The sequence below is a fragment of the Lepisma saccharinum genome, chromosome 21 (assembly GCF_977018435.1).
Source record: "Lepisma saccharinum chromosome 21, izLepSacc3.1, whole genome shotgun sequence".
Taxonomy (NCBI): Eukaryota; Metazoa; Arthropoda; class Insecta; order Zygentoma; family Lepismatidae; genus Lepisma; species Lepisma saccharinum.
In genome coordinates this window covers 39,719,887-39,734,222 of record NC_139249.1, presented here as the reverse complement: position 1 = coordinate 39,734,222, position 14,336 = coordinate 39,719,887, and positions in this window count along the sequence as shown.

Here is a 14,336-nt window from a genome sequence, read left to right as displayed (position 1 = left end):
GCAGCTAAAATACACCACAAAAAGCATTTCTCATCATTATTTTCTATGTTAACCACGGCTCTTTTGTTTTTAATATTGGCAGGTAAAGGCACATATGTAGATCCTTGTAATGGGTTGAATTCAGAAATATTAATATATAACTTGTGTGGAGATCCGCATAGGCTCCATCCAGACTCTTTTCCAGCAAATTCAGAGTGTTTAATATTCAATTGATCTATCAAACTGCTTATCATTTTGTCTGAATTTGCATTTGAATATACCGGTACAGTTTCTGTTATGTGGGGCTGTGTAAATTTTATGCCATTTGGCTTCTTATTTTGTGTAAACAATTTGAGGGACAGCTTAAAGAGCCATTTTGTGCATTTAGAATTGCCTGCACATCTGGATTTATACTGTTCAAATAATTCTTAATGTCACATCTTGGCTCTGATACAAAACGGTGATCCCTTAATTGGCCGTTAAAACTGCTATGGATGGGTTCATAGCGTGGCTGGTTTGCTGCTCTAGCATTAACAGGTGCTTCATGCTTCCTTTTCAGACCAGATGTAGATGGTTGAGGGGGCAATATTGATGACTGTGCAGAGCAGGTACCTTTATGTTTATATGTGAAATATTCCATGTTAAATTTTTCTATGGCATTTAGGGCATATTTTTGTGGGAGTTCTGCATTTGTCTGGATTACAATTCCTTTGATGCCTGGCCCAATTGGGGCTGGTTATATTCTTATTGCATTGATTACAATATTTTTGATTTGGCATTTTTGTTGTGTTTTATTATATAAGATTTCCTGGGGTCCAAATCAAAACTTTATACTTAATAAAAAATATCAGTTGGGTTCAGTAGTGTGATTTGTGTGTGTGTGTGGGGGGGGATGGTGTGTGTGTGTGTGTGTGTGTGTGTGTGTGTGTGTGTATGTGTGTTAATATTTTTGGCTTTGGTATTTATATAAAATTTCTTGGGGTTCAAATCAAAACTCTATACTTAATAAACCTATGACAGGTTGTCAAAAATTCTGTATATTAAATCAAATAGATTTGTAATTCAATTTATACAAATCTGCAATATTTTTGTGTTTAAAAATATGAGCAACACTGCAACAACACACCCTTACTCTTCAACAACTCTCACAATACTGGCTGATATGCAATGCAAAATCTCTTTATATAGCCTAAGCACAGACCGCATTGAAAACATCTGAAACAATAAGACAATCAGAATATAACACATCATCACATTATGTCATAACCAACCAATCAGAAAACAACACATGTCTAATAATTTATTGCATAATATTGGGTAATAATTTGTTGCAAAACATGATGCAATATAAATAAACCAGAAATAGGCCACAAGTGAATCGGAAGTAAATAAGTGTGGGTGGGTGTGGGTGTGTGTGGGTGTGTATGTGGGTGGGTGTGGGTGTGTATGTGTGTGGGTGTGGGTGTGTATGTGGGTGGGTGTGGTCAAGGTCAAGGTCAGGGTCAGGGTCAAGGTCGAGGTCAAGGTCAAGATCATATCAAGGTCAAGATCAAGGTCATCTCAAGGTCAAGGTCAAGGTTAAGGTCAAAGTCAAGGTCAAGGTCAAGGTCAAGGTCAATGTGTTTGGGTGTGTGTGTGTGTGTGTATGTGGGTGTGGGTGGGTGTGGGTGGGTGTGTGTGTGTGTGGGGTGTGTGTGGGTGTGTATGTGGGTGGGTGTGGGTGAGGGTGGCTTAGTTTTAGGTGTGGACAAAAAAAATATCAAGAGGGGCATATTTTTAACAAATTTATGGACAACAATCTCACAGAAGTGCCTTTTGTAAGTGTGGACAAATCAATCTGAGGGGGTCATCATTTCACGGGAAATTCCCGAGGGCATTTTTACAAAAATCTTGGATTAGACAGGGTTCCACACTTGAGCAAAAAGCTCATATGGGCATGTTGAGCTTGTTTTAAGTGTAGCCAAATCTGCCTGGGGGGGGTTCATCATTTATCGCACCAATAATATTGTATTTTACACTACTCATTAACGAAAGTGTGTTACGTGTGTGACGCTTTAAAAATGTAGCAAATTTTGACTACGTTTGTGTATGAAGCATATAGGCTGCAGATGTTATAGGTTGTTTCTACTCTTACGGCGGGCGGGCCTAATGCTGGCAAGGGAAGTGGGGAGCGGTGAATACTCCGCAGACCAACCAGACAACAGCGGTGGCGCTGAGAGTTACGACGTCGAGAGGAGGAGGTGCTGTCCCCACCTCGTTCTACAGGCAGCTGTGTTCCTTATCGCCCTGGATTGGTCGCTTCCTCGCTCCCCAATTACCTTGCTAGCATGTAGGGCGCCCACCGTAAGACTGGAGAATACCTATGGTAACTTTTATTGGTGAAATGAGCAAAATACAGTACAACCTCGTCAATCCGGACCCCGATAAGCCGGACAGGCAAAAGGCCCCCCCGAAAAGAGCAGAATGCAAGGTTTTAAATGTGGCTAGAAGTCAACAAGAGAACTTCCCAAAGAAAAGGCAGTCAACCACTGATGAAATTCTGTTTCCCGCAGTCTTTGTACTGTAGTGTATAGTGTATTTAGGCCTATGCCCTATAAATACACCATAATAAACGTGTTTTGTTGCTATATACGTGGTCTTAATGCACTTTCTACTGTTCATTTAGGTTATATCAGTTAATCCGGACATTCGTTAAAGCGGTCAACTTATCCCACCCCCATTAGTCCGGATTAACGAGGTTTTACTGTATATGCATTCACAAACATATAAACCTTAATGCAATTAAAAACAATAATAATTTCCACATTAATTGATTATCTTATTCACAAGGAGTAAGACCACTTTTCGTGGAATGTCCTATTAGTGAACTTCGAGAAATGTTGACAGACTTGATAGTTAATGTCATATGAGAAATTGGTTTCAAATATACAGGGATAATTTTCAATTCCTACTTTGCCTCATTAGTATCTTCTTATTAGGAAAAGTTGAGGGAGAGACAAAAATTATAACTCCATGAAATTTGAGCAACATCTTACGCAGTCAATGTTAAGAAGTTTTAGCGACAATTCATTTGGAAAATTAAGTACATACAATAATTTACAGCTATGAGAGATAAGAAAAACCGGTATTGTAAAATATAGCACAAGCAAGGTTTGCCATCTAACGGAAAACGTAAGAATTAAAAGATTCGCTTCATACAACGATAAACCGATGAAAGTCTTATTTAAAATTATATTGGTTACTTGTAGGGTCCATGGGGGGGGGGGAAATGATTAATTAGTAAATATAAAATTACACAACCATTCTGGCTTGGTAGATAAGACTGACCACCACGCAGGAGATAGTTACAGATTCGATTCTCGTTGTGGGCAGTGGCGTCTCGTGGCCTCAAATTTGGCCGGGGCTTATTTTTTAAAGAATTTAAAATATAATGACAATTCACATGATTACAAAAGAAACAGGTATTGTTGTGAAACATACCTTTCTACGAACGTGACTCCTGTTCTTCTGCTCAGCAAATTTTGTTATTGCTTTTTCGTTGAAGCCCTCTATGTTTGAAATGTATTCTATCTCTATTGTAAGCAAGTGCCAAGGCATTTGGTCTGTCTTGTCCCATTGCATTTCTTAAGCAGGTTTTAATACGCTTCAATGTGCTGAAACATCGTTCAGATTCAGCTGTTGCCACTGGAGTTATTTAAACTATGTTTGTCATTTTTATTGTTTCTGAAATTTTAAATAAAAAATGAATGCAATCTACTGATAGAGTTTATATTTTTCAACTCTTCACTGCAATAAAGAACACGAAGTTACCTCTTCTATGAAGGAATAATAAATCTGGGAAGATGCCTCTGTTTAAAGATTGTTCTCTTTCATTATGTCCTCGTAGAGCAAGTTCATGTCGACCACAGAATTTTAAGCAATCGATAATTCTATTTAATATATGACTATTTTTCCGGACAAATTCATTGTGTCTTGTAATTGACAGCCTATGCCCTTCATCAATTTGTGTTCGAACATCAACCCTGCCAAACTCACTCAAACATAGCGAATGAAAGCCACCCAAACACTACAGAACAACGCGACGCAACGGAGCTAGCCCCGAATCAGCACTCAAATCCATTGCACTCTCCCCTCCTCTCTCTGCTAGCATGTGACCTTTACTGTAGCGTAGGTGGGTGTAGGCCACGCCTTCCTTTGCGACGTGCCCCGGAAAACGATAATTGACATCAATGCCGCTAGGAGCGCTGTCGTATCCATTGCAACAGACGATGAATTTACGTGGGTAAAAATCGCCTTTTAAAAGACTGTGTGATAGTTATGCGTTATGGTGATTGATAATTACGTGAATACGTCCGTTTTTCTTTAGGGGCTAAGCCCCGGAAGCCCCAAGGGACGAGACGCTACTGGTTGTGGGTGATATTTCAGACTTGCGACACACGTTATACATATATAACTACAGTTATTCCTCTCAGGATTTCCGGAACGTGTGTGGCGGCCTTTAAGCGTTCACTGGTCGAACCCTCTCGAGGATCTACCAGCTTCAATTATGACGAATATTTATGTCACCGAGTGGGTCAGTTGGATTGGGTCTTTTCAAATATTGGACTTGTAATAAGTAATCGCCTTGAATTATGAACTCTATCGTCTGTACGTTTCCACTAGCGCTCTGGCTTTCGTAGATCCTGCTTCTGCCTTTTGACAGATATACATAGTTAAATATATATAGGGGGAAATCCTCTAAGAGTACACACTTAACTTTGCAACCTCACAGAAGCTAATGAAATAAATGTAACGACAAAACGTTTGCACTACAACACATATTGATACATTGGCTTATGAATACACATGAACAAAGGTCCAGGTAATAATAAACTTGTATTATTTTTAAACATTTATAAAAAATATAATTGCGCACTCTTAGAGGACAGTTCCTTTAAGAGTGCGCATAAGGTCCTTCAAGAGTACGCATTAACAGGTGTCACATTTAAATATACCCATGCCCTCATAACAGGATCATGCTTCGTGCCACCATTGAACACAACCTACGCACTGAACCCAGTCTTCAGTTATGGGTTCCACACAGTGCTCATCACACCCTGGACAGAAGAAACTTTCTTGTGCTGATGTTGATGGAGTTGCATCACAGGGGATCGCACAATTGTCCTTGAAGGCACTGGTTTAGTTGAAAAAATTTCAATATGCTGACCAAGGCAGAAATTTATTTTATTATAAAATATAAATTAAACGTAACGTTTCAACCTTCTAGCAAGGTCTTCTTCAGACCAGGGACTGCAGTTGAAACCTACTTTCAGTTTCAGTTTCAGTTCGGCTCGGAATGAAACATTGCGGTTCACTTTCAGTTCTCGAACTGAAACTGGAATGAAACCGGAGTATATATGTCCGAACCAGAACTGGAATGATCTGATGTTTTACGTCCAGTTCGGCACGGAATGAAACCATTCGGTTCATTTTCAGTTCTCGAACTGAAACTGGAATGGAACCGGAATATATATGTCCGAACCACAACTGGAATGATCTGGGGTTTTAGTTTCAATTCGGCCCGGAATGAAACCCTTCTGTTCCTTTTTAGTTCTCGAACTAAAATTGGAACGAAACCGGAGTATATCTACCCGAACTGTAATTGGATGGTCTGAAGTTTCACTTCCAGTTTTGCCCGGAATGAACGTTTTTAGTTCAGTTTTAGTTCTCGAACTTAAACCGTTTCCAGACGCAAATGTTAAGGATCTGGGCGCGTTTTGCTTTGTTTGAGATCGAGAAAAATACTGAGTAACTTTTACATTATTTTCATTTAAGAACTGTATCTCATATTGTACTGACAATTGTACTTTTTTGTAATTATCTGTGAAATGAAAACGAAAAGTTTAAATGAATCCGCCGCGTCTCTTTTACCTCAGTTGATTCAGTTCAAAATGGCATCAAACAATGGGATGAAAATTAACTGTGAAAAAGTTACGTATCTTCATTACAGTAACCAAATTGTAGTTAATCAAACATACATTTCTGAAAGTAGCGTATGACATCACAGTACAGCAACCAAATTGTAGTTAATAAAACAGATACAATTCTATGTGAGCTGTGGCTAGCTTCATAAGTGTGTCCATTTTCGCTCAAAACTACATCAATAAGATTAATACACATTAGATTTTCCTTTGGCAGCAAATTTTCCAATTCATGGAAAATGGCATTTACTCTTTTGTATGTAATTACATAATTTTGTTTGGTTTTCTGAATTCCTAAAAATAGAAAATTAAAATAAAATAGTGTATGAACTGTTGATTTATGAAAAACGCAATAAGCATCTATCCTCGATGGATATTTTCACACCTACAAATAACCATGGATTAAAGAAAAAGCACTTTAAAATATGCTTCACAAACTTTGGTTGATTGTAAATGATACATGTCATAATTTTGTAGTACGAGTTTCTCCTTCTCGTATGTAACATTTGCACTTTAACAGCTATTATTTAAATTTTGAATAAAAAAGGAAATTAGGTCATACATAAATCTTACAATGTTAATCTTTTAAATGTCTTTCCAAACGAGAATTATGAAAAACGACAGGAAACATGTGAGCATGAAAGACAATGACTGTTCATCTTCCTCCTCACTGTTCACCTTCCTCCTCGACGAACTCGTAAACACTACTGGAGCTAATAGAGGAACTGAGATAATTTTCATCTTGGTTTAAGGCTGGCAAGTGCTGATCAGAACGCTTTTGGAATAAAGCATTCGTCCGCAAGACCGAATCAAGTGTCGGAGAGGAAAGGTTGTACCTCAAATCTGACATTACAAACTTCACACTTGAGAACAACCGCTCCACGCTTACCTGGGTGGCTGGTGCAGCCAAAACCACCGGTGTCGGGAAAAATGCGCCCGGGAAAAGTGCGCTCTCGCAATAAAAGTGGGAAAAATGCACCCTCCCAAGAGTAATCACAATGAAAAGTGGGAAAAATGCGCCTTGCACTTGCCTTCCCCAGTTACCCATTGAAAGGAAATGTATTGTGGTTTAAGACGACAGTGTGTCGATCAAACTTCTTTCGTGACCGCAGAACCAATGACCACCACTCTTGGACAATGCCGATATGAGAATTGTTTCTTGAATTGCGCTGCAGCTGTGGTGAAAAACACGATTCTAATGTGGATTTGATTAATATCTTGTATGAACAGGGTTATTTATAGTACCTGGATTTAAACAGTTTGATGGCATGGCAGTCGGGTAGGAGGCCACGTGATTGGTTGGGAATGGGAATGCAATGCGATGTAAGGCACTGTTGGAAAATACATACTTCCTGTTCCCTTCCTACAGGTGGTGACGCAATAGAAAGTGGACCGGACGGACGTAGTGACTAGTGAGTCACCTACTGACTATTTGAATCAACAATGTTATTTTTTTATGTTGTAACAATATTACATTTATTTTGTTATAATTGAAATCTGGGCTATAAAATATGAAAAATGACACCAAACACGACCAAGATATACGAATTACAAACATATTGCCACTCAGAAGTAATAACTACGTATCCATATTATTATGAGCGTATTGGAAACAATGAGTTTGTGTTTGGTGTCATTTTTCACACTTATTTCATACAATTTTTAGGTATATAAAATATTGAGAATTCAGGGGGTACACAGAAATATTCAATTATGTCAAGGGGAACTCTCAGACAAAAAAATTGAGAAACGCTGCCTTAATGGCATTTCGGATCTTATCTATTTCCAAATATTCGGATCTGGCAGCCCCCAAAATACCAAATTGTTCACTACGAAGTTTTATTCCGAAACAAAACCTAAACTGAAAGTACACGGAGGTTTATGGTGCACCAGAATGTAGCGAAACATTTTAGTTCAGGTTCGGGTGCGAACCAAAAGTGTTCACAATGAAGTTTCATTCCGGAACTAAACTGAAACTGAAGGTACACGGAGGGTTATGGTGCACCAGAATGTAGCGAAACATTTCAGTTCAGGTTCGGGTGCGAACCAAAAGTGTTCACAATGAAGTTTCATTCCGGAACTAAACTGAAACTGAAAGTACACGGAGGGTTATGGTGCACCAGAATGTAGCGAAACATTTCAGTTCAGGTTCGGGTGCGAACCAAAAGTGTTCACAATGCGGTTTCATTCCGGAACTGAACTAAAACTGAAAGTACACGGAGGGTTATGGTGCACCAGAATGTAGCGAAACATTTCAATTCAGGTTCGAGTGCGAACTATAAGTCGAACTGGAGCATGTTTCAGTTCGAGTTCAAATTCGGTTCGCAGTCCCTGCTTCAGACTATGTACCAAGTACTAAGTACAAATGGTTTAGTTGTCACTGTGTCGTTCCGATTTTACAAAGTCCCGGAAGTTGAAGCCAGAAGTGCGTTTTTGTACGGTGAAGATGTGAGAACTTCTGATTTTCTGACTTCTCCATGGCATTGTGTACTCTTAAAGGAACAAGACAAGGTTCAGAATTCATCGGCCAGAAGCAGAAGCATACAAGGTGGTCGTTTTCATATAGGGTAACGTCGGTGAATAACGCCACCAATTGGTTATTTCGTTCTAGAACTCATACATTTTTATTGTTAGGAACATGAAACTTACACGTATAGGAGAATGAACTTTCTTCTATTGTGTAATAGTAAAATATTGATTGCACTGTTATAATGAAAACAATAAAATACTAAATTCTGTGTTAATGCAAAATGGCGTTATTTCCAGACCTGTCGGGTAATAACGCCATGTTCTTAATTACAAGTAAAACATTCACATTTTCTTTACTAAACTACTAGGAGTCACACAGAGTCGCGACCAAGTTTTCGAATGGGTTGTTTGTCTTTTCGCGATACCCAGTCCCTCAAAGTTCTGCGAGGAATTTGGAACAAACTTGCAGCACATGCTATCGTCATCCCTTGTTTGATGGTCGCCGTAGCTTGCCTCAAGTCATCTACTGACCATTTGGCACGCATATTTCTACATTTCCTCGCCATCTGAAAGAGGAAATTAACCGAGAATAAATATCTGTATGCCTCGAAAGTAACTGAGCAAGGATAAACCTATTTTCGAAATCAACATTTCCTTAAATTTGAGTTTAAATTGAGTGGCGTTATTCCCCGACACGATGATGGCGTTTTTTCCCGAAACAACAGATTGCAGTTTAACCAACTGTTCTAAACTTACGACACCGACCATGAAAACCGTACACACTTCATTCACTTACGTAATAAACGTAGTGTGTACGTACAGCATTGTTAACATTTAAAATCTAATCCTACAATAGAAAAACAGTCGCCTTTGACGGAGCGATGAAAATGTGGACCCTTTTTCCTCTAAACGCAACTCAAACGTCTACACTCGACAATGGCAACCGTTCTTATCAGCAATGCTACCAGGCACCATTGTTTATCGCACAACGGTGAGTCAACCCTTAACTTTACATGTGTCCAGAGTTTCAGAGTTGAAACTTTGAAATGGCGTTGTTTCCCGCCTGATGTTCGACATTGTGCTGTATGCTAACGCATATTACCATACTTAAGAAAAATTATTACCATTACCAGATCATAATCCTTAAAATGTGAGAGTTACAGTGAACAGGCAAAAAAACAGAAATTTTCCGATAACTTAACGGCAAACACCACAATATCTACCAGGTGTGACGTGTACACAGTCAACTTGTGGAGCTTTCTGATGACCAAATGGCAGCGTCCTTCAATGTTGACAACTTTCAAGAATGAAGCTGCGTACTCTTAGAGGCCGCGCGCTCTTAGAGGAACTTACCCTATTCAACGTGTACTTACTCGGAATATTGGGCCGTTAATACAGCCGAGTCACAGTATACAAGTTTGAATCATAATAGGTCACACACGCCCACTTCCTTAGCAGGCTGGATGTCTCAACGCGCTACGACGCCAGGGGTCGCGTGTTCCATCCCTGGCCTGGTCACGGGTATTCTTTCAGTGTGACCCTTCATCAATTTCATCATCATATCATCACTCATCCTCATCGCCGCGATTAGCTAAAAGCGAAGTAAAATAACTTAATTCAATACTTTCACTTCGAAAACACAATAGGTCATAGAACCAGCGTAAGTAAACGTGATGATTAAGCACAGATGCCAAAGAGCTGCTAGCGACAGCCTTAGTAACTTGTGAGATATATGCTAACAGCAGCAAACCTGATCTGCCTAACCTATCCACGTCTGCATATAATAGCTTAAATAAACAAAATATAAGGTGCAAACCTATTTACATGCTTATATATGCTATTAGATAGGTTAGGCATGTCAGGTTTACTGCTGTTGGCATGTATTTCTCAAGGTGCTAATACTGTCCTAGCCGCTCGTGTAAGTGTCCCCTAAGTTTCAAATTCTTGCCAATGGAGGCACCACTGTGTTTGTGCTGCAACAGCTAAACATAGGACTAAGTTATTTCAATGTGCCTTTTTCTCAAAACTGTCTTGAATGGAGTTACGTACGTCACTTGTGCTCTGAGCCCCTCATATATAGATAGATAGAGAGAGAGAGAGAGAAATATAGAGACTTAAATAAAGAAATAAATAAAGGAGAGAGAAAGAGATAAATATAGAGACTAAAATTAAAGCAGATAAAAAGAAAGGGGAGACAGAGAAGCAGAGTGGAGGAGGGACAAGATACAGGGGGGAATCTTAGTAACTATCTATGACCACCAAAGCCTCTTAAAGCCCCTCTCAGCAAAATTCTCAGGCTGTTATTTACATTCATAAAAATCACAGTCTCCAATAAGCCAAGAGATAATGTCAATTCCAGTTTTAGCAAATTAACAATGAAAGAAACATTCGTTTAATTTACCAATTGTTGAAATTTCCATAGTGATGGTTTTGTCTTACATCTGGCAGTGTAACAAAAGCATTTTGTGGCGAGGAGAAACAAACCCCCACCCATTTATTTTTTCAATGCCCGGTATGGAATACACAACGTCAGGCACTCTTTAACAGACTCCTTCGAAAAAAGGTTCCTTTTCCTCTCTCCTTGCCCTCTTTACTTTCATCACCTTCCCCCTCTACTATGTGGATTCTGTATGGATTTTCTCGACAGTGTGAACTCCGCTTTTGATATCATTCCTCATCATTGCAGTGAAGTGAAGTGTAACAAAATATTGTGCTGTTCATACTAGTGTGCGAATTTCCAGCCCTCAATGTTTTCAGACCGTTGCCCAAGACTGCTACCATACAAGCGGTGAGGGGCATGAAGAAGAAGAAGAAGAAGAAGAAGAAGAAGTGGCGAGGAGAAACTGAATAAATCTCGACTGTAACGGAGTGAGTATAGGAAACTTTAATACTAATAATAATTAATAATAATGACGTGATCAGAAAAGGATCAGATGAAGAAAATGGACGCTGGGAGAGATGGTGTTCCACGAGAAGAAAAGAGGTTGGCGGTGAGATTTTAATGCTCGGACAGGTAACTTACATGCTTCCTTTTCATAGTTGCGCATCAAAGACGATTTGTATAGTCTGTTTGTCTTGCTATTGATAATATTAAGTTTTTGGGAGACTGGTCATAAGAAAACCATAATTGCCCCCCTACAAAAATAGGTAAGTTTTTGTTTGCAATGTTATTTTTTATTGTAAGTTTATCACACAAAACATCAACACATTAACCATGAGACATTCACTGGAACGAAGGACAATTATAAACGACATTTCGATATTTGAAAACAAGTCTTGAGGAGAACAACACAAACATTTATCTCCTCAAAGATGTTTCAGGTAAATTAAGATCTTACTAATTAACCAAGAAGAAGCTACAATATAGGTGATGCTAATGATCACCATCTGCTGAGCGAAATTTAATTTCTGCTTAACATAGGAGACTATTAATATTGAATTGAGTTTAATGTGCTGAAAATAGGATTGTGGTAGAAATAATAGGCGATGAAGTGAATCCTTTTTACAATTCCAACCATATAAACTAACAAATGTAACTTTTAATTATGTATGCAACTTAAGTATGGACCTTCTGAGGTAGCTACACTGATGAAATATTTGAAATGTAGCTTCTCATCGATAAACGTGATTTTGGATTTGCGAAGATATTAATTTATTCTAATGAAAATATTACAAAAATGTCAAAATACATAGCATAGTTTCAGTCTGCCTTATTGATATCTAAAGAAATCAGACCTAAGTTCTGAAGTTATGTCCGAAACATGGAGATGTGACCTCACCTGGTACTGATCACGAAACTCTTTGAAATCATCTCCAAGAAAACCTTAAAGTCCTTCAGGCAGTTTGTCAAATAAACTCTCATGTGTTGAAAATGATTTTTTATTTTATGATCATAATTTTGTCAATTAACAAGCCGCTGTGGTGCAGTCGGTAGGGCGACGGACTGCCACCCTGGAGTCCCGGGGTAGATGGGAAATTTTCAGACCATGTCTCTTCAGGGTAAGTTATTTGGAGAAAATTGCAGATCACATCACCCACAAAGCAATTTAGGTGTAATTTTGTCAATCATCCTTTTGTTAATTTTATAACATTGAAGATTCTGATAATGCACGGCGAATACCACGGCCTGCTTTATAATGGCCGGAATACTGAAATGTGGCAACGCTGTCTCGCCGGCCTAAACATCCAGCTACATAGCATGGGCGCAAATAGCAAAATTGATGTTGACTCTTAAAGGAACACGGGAATCTGTGTTAAATGTTTTCCTTTTTCCAAATCTGGACAGAAGATTGACATTACGATGTAATTGGAAAACATACATTAACAATTGAAATATAAATTTGCTGTTAAATAACTTGAAATAAGCAGAGAATACAATGCCAACCTTGCATTTCATACGCAGTATCAAATATGGAACTTTCCAATAATGTGTGGCTTGCCCTTATTTTATTTGCTAGCATTTCGGAATGACATTCGAATCTAACAACTAAATATTTAAATAATGGAAGATCTAACACACTGGACTTAAAGTTCTAAAAGTAAGACTTAGAACGTAGTTGTGGATGTGATAAATCAGCATTAACAAGTGTTACATTCAGAGTTTAAATAAATCTTATGTAGCCTACATATTTCTGTACAACGTCCTTTTTTTAGAAGTCTATGACATAATTGCCAAGACTTGTTCAACAGACAGTACATTGTAATTAGGATGTGCATATGTACAAATATTTGTTTCGTTTGCATATAGCCCATGTATGTACAAGGCTAAAATAACGCCAACTGCTGGTGACTATCTAGTCCCTGTAAGAAAGTGGGTAATTTTGCGTGGTTTAGAAATTAGAAGGTGTTACATTTTCGTTGTTTTTATCTTGCTCAGATATGTTACAGTGAAGGAATTAGTGAATTTGTGATCTGCAGTTTTTGTTAGATCAGGCAATTTTATGCTCTTAGAGTTTGTATTGTTTCCCAAATTCTTGTTTGAGTGTTGTAGTTTAACCCTTGTACTTAATACAAGTAAACGCTTAGCGTGTGGTACCTCATGTACACAGCTTTTCTCAGCGTCAGCGTGGAATTTGCTTTTTGCGTAAACATGTTTTAAGCCTCTATGTCATGGTTATAGCTCTTCGACGTCGCTAATTTATTTTGCACATGATAATTAAGAATATTAATGACATCAATATGGGATATTTATAATATCCGATGATTCACCACATGTGAAACGTACGGAATGCTCCATGAAATGCTGATATACTGCTCAAAACATGTAATGTATATTTTTAACAACTTGATAACTTATTGCTTCACTTAGGAATAATAACGTTCAAGACACTAGCGAATACAATTTGAGCGAATGAAGGGATTACTGGATGAATAGGCTACATAAAATTATTACTTTTTTTTTTACTTTTGGACGTTCATTCTCTAATGTTTCTTCCGAGAAACATCGGCCGGCTGATGTCACGGTTTAGAGGGTTGCCAAATTGAAGGCTCCGGCCTCTATTAAAGATGGCCGTGCGAAAACCCACCTAAACATTAAACTTTAAAATTTTAGTGGTTTATCTTAGCTGCATTGTTGTTCTAGAATGAATGCCAGCAACACTGTCTGCCGTGATGTTAGTATTTGCTTTCATACGAGTGGATGTATCGTGTTGAAGAAAGAGTCATACAAGGGATGATTGAAAAGAAAATAATACAAAGCCTGCAAATTCCAGTAGTTATTTATTAGACGCATACAAACAGTCTCACGTGAAAGGATACTTCATACACTACTTCTCAACATAGTACCTTCCTGGTTCAGGCATCTATCCCAGCGTTCACTAGTCGACGGGAGAGTGGTGTTGATTACATCAGCTTCACAAATGTTCAAATGTCCAATGGTATGTATGGAACCCTACATCCAAATTCACAGACATTTCTTCACAGCATGTT